Source organism: Meleagris gallopavo, chromosome 27 (assembly GCF_905368555.1).
Source record: "Meleagris gallopavo chromosome 27, MGAL_WU_HG_1.1, whole genome shotgun sequence".
In the NCBI taxonomy this organism is placed as follows: domain Eukaryota; kingdom Metazoa; phylum Chordata; class Aves; order Galliformes; family Phasianidae; genus Meleagris; species Meleagris gallopavo.
In genome coordinates, this window is record NC_139430.1 from 2,063,304 (window position 1) to 2,069,494 (window position 6,191).

General features: G+C 56.2%; 1 long non-coding RNA gene and 1 pseudogene across 2 annotated transcripts; one reads left to right on the forward strand and one right to left on the reverse strand.

Annotated features, from left to right (window-relative positions):
* The first annotated feature begins 477 nt into the window (after nt 1-477).
* LOC109364981 (AT-rich interactive domain-containing protein 1A pseudogene) lies at nt 478-2,911 on the forward strand (annotated as a pseudogene). Its single transcript, XR_014879843.1, has 2 exons — nt 478-876; nt 1,522-2,911. The product of XR_014879843.1 is annotated as an AT-rich interactive domain-containing protein 1A pseudogene (transcript).
* Nucleotides 2,912-4,225: 1,314 nt separating this feature from the next.
* Nucleotides 4,226-5,928, reverse strand: LOC146542722 (uncharacterized). The gene is made up of 2 exons (XR_014879836.1): nt 5,288-5,928; nt 4,226-4,533 (listed from the first exon to the last, which is right to left on the reverse strand). It is a non-coding gene; the product is annotated as an uncharacterized LOC146542722 (long non-coding RNA).
* Between the last annotated feature and the right edge of the window lie 263 nt (nt 5,929-6,191).

Genomic DNA, 6,191 nt, shown 5'->3' on the forward strand with positions numbered 1-6,191 from the left:
GTGTCCTCTGGCTCTGAGCGTTTCTCCCCGCTGTGTCTGTGTTGCCCGTTTCTGGCTTGATAACCTCATGTTGCCGATGCCTTTACTTTCCATCTAGAATTCCAGGCGACCGACAGACAGCAGCTGCATCCCAGCTGCCAAGCGGCTCAAAGGGGGGATGCACAGCGTCCCGTGCAGCGCCGCGCAGGGGCAGCCGCAGCAGCAGCCCAGAGCTCGGAAGAATCACACCGCTCCCAGCAAATCTCCATCCCCACAGCCAGGGAGGGGAATGAAGAAGGCAGGACCGCCAATCCCCGCCGCGCACGTGGCACCGGCAGCGGAACGGCCTGCCAGGAAGCGACGAGCCGTCTCCTTCCCTCCAGGATCAGTAGAAGCTGCCGAGCTGGCATTACGGAAAAGGAGGCGGCTGACAGCAGAAGATGTTGGTAAGAGGAAACTCCTGCTTTTCCGCCTGCGCCCATCGAGAGGCTGGGTGTTGCCCACTGGAAGGGCCCTGCCAGCTTTGCAAGAAGTCTCCTTTCCCAAGTTAGTTGGGACGTTCTGTTCTGTGATAACGCGAGGGTGAAGGGACCCAGAAGGATCGGGTGTAACGTTTGTGTTGGGCACTGTCTGTGTGGAGACTGCTTTTGCACGGAGTCTGTGCAGCGTCTGAAACAGGCCGTGCTCTTTGTGAGACAAAAAAGCAGTATCTAGTACCTCCTTTTCAGTTCTGAAGGCCAGGGTCTGGAAGTATGATGTTTATGTTCCAGGATCTCCTGAAGCCTGGAGGGTGATGATGTCTCTGAAGTCTGGGCTGCTCGCTGTGAGCACGTGGGCCTTAGATACCATAACTGTCCTGCTCCACGATGACAGCAGCGTTGCGTCCTTTGAGCTCAGGCAGGTGGGTGCAGATGCTCAGCACCGAGTGCTCGCTGACCGAGGATTTCCATGTGGTTGGTGTGCCAGCGCGTGGTCTCTCCTCTCTGGTGGGACGTATCGCTTCTAACGCAGAAAGGGAACCGTGGTGGGGAGGCCAAGAGGGGCTTTGCAGCAGAGTGCTGTGAAGGGCTGAAGGCTGCTCGCCTATCCTGGTGCAACAGCTCTGTCTTTTCGCACAGGTCAGCGTGCTGCGTGGCTTGGGTGCCTCTAGAAGGGGCAGCCCGTCTCCATGATTTGCCTCGTGCCTGCAAGGCTGTTGAAAGAACTGTTCCATTATACTGTAGAGGCTGCTCTGCTTAGTGTTGCCTCTCTCCTGAGCATTAATTAGAGAGGAGACAAAAACCAAGAGAGTGCATGTTTACACAGGTCTGAGCTGGCTGGATCCTGGCATTCAGGGAGCCTTGTTTCTGTTCTGAGAGGACAGAAAGCTCTCTCTTGCAAAGAGCTTATTGCCAGAATGAAAAGATTCCATTACTAAACAGCTCCTCAAGATCTCTGCCTTTTATGCAGTGGTTTTCCAATTGCTCATAGTGACCTCAGTTATGTTGTGGTCACTGATCCATCTTTCCTTCCTTCCCCTCCCGTTTTTCTCCTCCCCCATAGCTGCCAGGCCTGCTGGAAGTCCTGGTGGAGTATTTCTGGTGCTGCCTGATCGAGATCTTTGGAATCCTGGAGGAATACGAGGTGGGAGACCCAGGGCAAAGAGCACTCTGTGGGTTGGAGAGCGGCCGCCTGCTCTGGCAGATGGGTGGCGGAAATACCACTGAGCACATCCAGACCCACTTTGAGAGCAAGAGGGAGCGCTCCGCGGCTGAGAGCAGTGGAAATGATCGGGAAGGGCAGGCTCCTCCATCTGAAAGCTCCTCAGCAATTCTGGAGGATGAACCTCGCCGCAGAGACGAGACACCCCTCTGCCTCACCCACGACTGGCAGGACTCTCTGGCGAAGCGCTGCTTCTGCATCTCCAACATCATCAGGAGTTTGTCGTTTGTGCCGGGCAATGACACTGAGATGTGCAAACACACCGGGCTGCTGCTGATCCTGGGGAAACTGCTGCTCTTATACCACGAGCACTCAGAGCACAAGCAGGCAGCCCTGAGCTCTGAGAGAGAGGAGCTGGAGCAGGACCAGGGGCTGAGCTGCAGCCAGGAGGAGTGGTGGCAGGACTGCCTGCAGGCACTGCGTGAGAACACACTGGTGACGCTGGCCAACATTTCTGACCAGCTGGACCTGTCCCCTTTCTCAGAAAGCCTCCGCTTGCCCATCCTGGACGGACTCCTCCACTGGGCAGTATGTCCGTCAGCAGAGGCCCAGGACCCTTTTCCAGCACTGGAGTTGAATGCTGTCCTCTCCCCTCAGAGCCTGGTTTTGGAAACGCTCAGCAAACTCAGCACCCGGGACGCCAACGTGGATTTGATTCTCGCGGCTCCCCCCATCAGCCACTTGGAGACGCTGTACAGCACCCTGCTGCGTTTCCTCCGCGACAGAGAGAGAGCGGTGTGCCGAGAGATGGCCGTGGTCCTGCTGGCTAGCTTGGCACAGGGGCACAGCCTGGCAGCGAGAGCGATTGCCTTGCAGGAGAGGAGCGTTGGCGACTTGCTGGGCTTCTTGGAGGACAGCCTGGCCGCCGCGCGGTGCCAGCAGAGCCAGGCCGGCCTGGTGCACGAGCAGAACGCGCCCTGCGAGCCGGCGAGCGTGGACATGATGTGCCGAGCTGCTCGGGCGCTGCTCACCCTGGCTGAGGTGGACGAGAGCCGCTCGCAGTTCACGCTGCACGAGTCGCGGCTGTTGGACATCTCCGTGTCGCCCGCGGTGGATTCCTTGGTCTCCCAAGTGATCTGTGAGGTGCTGTTCTTAATTGCCCGGCCCTGACAGCTGCGGGGTGCAGCTCACCCTGTGTGAGTGTGCGTGAGCGGAGAACTGAGAAGCTGATGGTTGTCCTTCATTTATGCACGACTGCCTCAGGAATCCACTGCCTGCGCTGTCCTGCTTCTCCCTTGGAGGATGATGTCCCCATTCTCCCCTTTCCCCTTCTCCTGTTCCTCAAATTTGTCCTAAATCCCCAAAATCCCTAATTAAAAGAGACAAAGTTCTCTCTACACGGAGGACTCTTAAATTTTGTTTTAGCCAAAGTTGCCATCTTCTACTGTGTGTGTGGGGAGAACAACTTGTCCCCCTTTCCCCATCCCTTTCTTGCATGACGAGTTACAATGCCCTGCAGAGCGAGATGCAGGTATTTCATCTCTTGCCAGGCGGCCCTCCCTGGGGGCTGCTGTACAGGGCTCTGCCTTTTAAGTCATTGCTGCCTCAGCAGCCAACCAACTTGCAGTGTCTTTTCCTGCTTTTGTTTCCTTTCTGATCGAGGTGTGAGAAAGTCCTAGGACTTCCAGCTGAAGTTGCAGATGCAGACGCACCACTGTGATTTTTTTCAGCGATGCACTTTTCTGCACTGGGAACCCAGAGCGACGGGGGAGGGAACAAAGCGGACACTGAGGGTGACACTGGGGCCCCAGAGCCACTTGGCCAGGGACCGAGGGAACATGGGGGCACAGAACCACCAAGGAGGGGACAACAAGGGGACACGGGGTGCACCAAAACCACCAAGGGACATCAGGAGAACACGTGAAGAATGTGGGCTAATGGGGGCATCCCATTGGGGTTAGCGGCTCCTAGAGGTCCTGATTTTGGGGGGAGGTGGTGGTCTTGGTGTTGGGAGGGTTAGGAGGCCTCTCACTGGGGCTATGTGAGTTGTTGGAGGGGGTCTTAATGGGCTTGGGAGGACAGGGGAGTCCCATTGTGGCTGGGGGTCCTGTGGGGTTGTGGAGCTCTCTGGGCTCCTGTTTTAATGGGGAGAGTCCTAATAAGGGTTGGGAGAGCGTGTGCGTTCCCATGGGTCCTGTCTTTTTTCCAGGGGCCTTGTTGGATTTGTGAGGATAAGGGGAGTTCCCACTGAGACTGGAGTTCCCATTGGCATTGGGGAATTTAGGAGGGGTTGAAGGAGTCCCATGGAGGTTGAGGGGTCCTGGGGGGATGTGAGGGGACTCCATAGGGGTTGGGGTCCCAGGGTTTGCAGTCAGCCCCCAGAGACCTGCAGCATAGAGCTCCAGGTCCACCCCTTCCATCTTGCCCCACTGGCAGCCCCTCGAGACACCTCAGTGTCCCCTCAGTGACTCCAGGAGACCCTGGTCTGCGGCAAAAGCCACAGCGACCAACGATGCTTCCATGCTGATTGCATTACATGCCACAGAACGGCCAAAAACTCCGTCAGCCGAGTACTGGCAGAAAATGAGAGTACACATTTTCAGCATTTCATCATCAATTCAAAGTATAGTCTCAGTTTACTACTAAAATTGGAAGGGAAAAAAAATCTCTGTACATATATACATTAGCCTCCAAGTTGCCAGGCATCAGTTTTCGATGGAGAAAATCCACATTTGACATCTGCTTCTATAGCAGAGTCCATCCGACATTTAAAAATTATTTTGTTGAGGTTAAAGACATTCCACTGCTTTGTCTTTATGAAGCATTTCACGATGTGCATCGAATATGGCAGCCAGCAGAAGAGAAGGCTCCGGGGAGACCTTCTGAGGGCAGCCTTCAGTATCCCAAGGGGGGCTGAAAAAAGCAAGGGACAGAGTCTTTAGACTGGACATAAGAAGTCTGTTACAATAAGCGTGGCACTGGAACAGGGACACTGAGGGACCCTGGGGCTCTCTGGAGCCCTAAGCACTGGGCGTCAGGGCCTGGGGATGGAGGGGATGGAGGGCACCATCCCCCTACCCGTTTCCAGGGGGACCACTGCCACCCCCAAACCTTCCCTCATGTTCTGAGGGGCTGTGCAGAGGAGGAGGGTCTCGAGCTGTCCTACAGATGGCCCAGGGTCACTGTGGAGATGGGACCGGGGCTGTGGCTGCTGCCCCCAGGGGACCCACATCCCTCCCTGGGCTGCTGACAGCCCTCCTCCTGCCCAAAGTCCTGGGGCACAAACCCTGCAGGGACGAGGCTTCTCAATGGTCAGTGACACCTTCTGATATCCTCTGCTGACCAACGGAGTCCTCTGAAGAAGAGCAAAGACATCTCCTCTGTGCTGCCTCCTCCAAAATCCTGAAGGACGGAGCTCCCCATGCTGCCAAGCAGCCCCATACCCTCCCTCTGCTCTCCCCCAATTCCTCCTTCCAGTTCCTGCCAAACCCTTCACCCTCTCTTCCCCCTCCGCGCACACGATGTCTCCAGGTCACTCTCCTGTTACCCCCTCCCTTATCGCAGCCAATTGCCCCTCACTTGGATCTGCTTCAGCCCTCCTCCTTCAGTCCCAGTTCCCCTCCATCACCACCCAACATGGAGTCCCCAAATCCCCTCCCTTAGGCACCTCAAATCTCCTCTCTGATGACCCATGACACTCTCTGTTGATTCATGAAGCCCTCTGACAGTCGGTGAAGATCTCCGGTGATCAGTGGAGCCCTCTGACAGCCAACAAAGCCTTCAGATGACCACTGACAATCTCTGATGGCAAACTGAGCCCCCGACGATCAGCGGGTTGCTGCTTCAAGCGCAGGAAAGGGAAGCGAAGGGTGAGAAAGAATATTTTGACCTCGTTTGGTTGATAGCAAGCTTTGCTCATCATGGCATAGAGATTTGTTTGGATTTAATCAAGCACAGAATTCACACACAAAAGTGTGACTGCATCACAGCTGTGTGTGCTGTGTCCGGGCGCGTTGCAGCCCGGCACAGAGTCAGGCGGGTGCTTCGGTTCTCGTCGGCTCCGATCAGCAGCGCTGCGCTGAGCTGCTGCCCCGCAGCTGCAGTCCCCACGTGCCGGTTTCCGTCTGTCTGTCTGTCCCCGTGCGGAGCTCCCGGAGCTGCGTGAAGCCGACGTGGAGCCGCTTTGTGTTGGCCCCGAGGAGGGAAGCCATGAGGGGGGAATGACTGTTAGGCTGGGAGCTGGTTGGGAACGCAGTCATTTCTCTGTTTGTTGCTCTGAATGGTAAACGATTAAATGTTCAGCGTTCGTTTGAGCGTCAGCAGCCACGTCCCTCCCTTTGTCTCCACTCACTGCAATGGGAGCTGAGTCGAGCGCACCTGCAGAGATGGGGCACCCACGGCCTGTCTGGGCAGCAGTGCCAGGGCCTCAGCTCCCTCTGTGAACAACTTCCCCCCGACTCTGAAGAGTCATAGGCATGTTAGAGGTTAGAGTTTCCTTTTTCCTGTACCGTATGGCTTTGCCTCCTGTTTTGGCTTTGTTTATATCACAGGAATCGGATAGCAAATTCAGT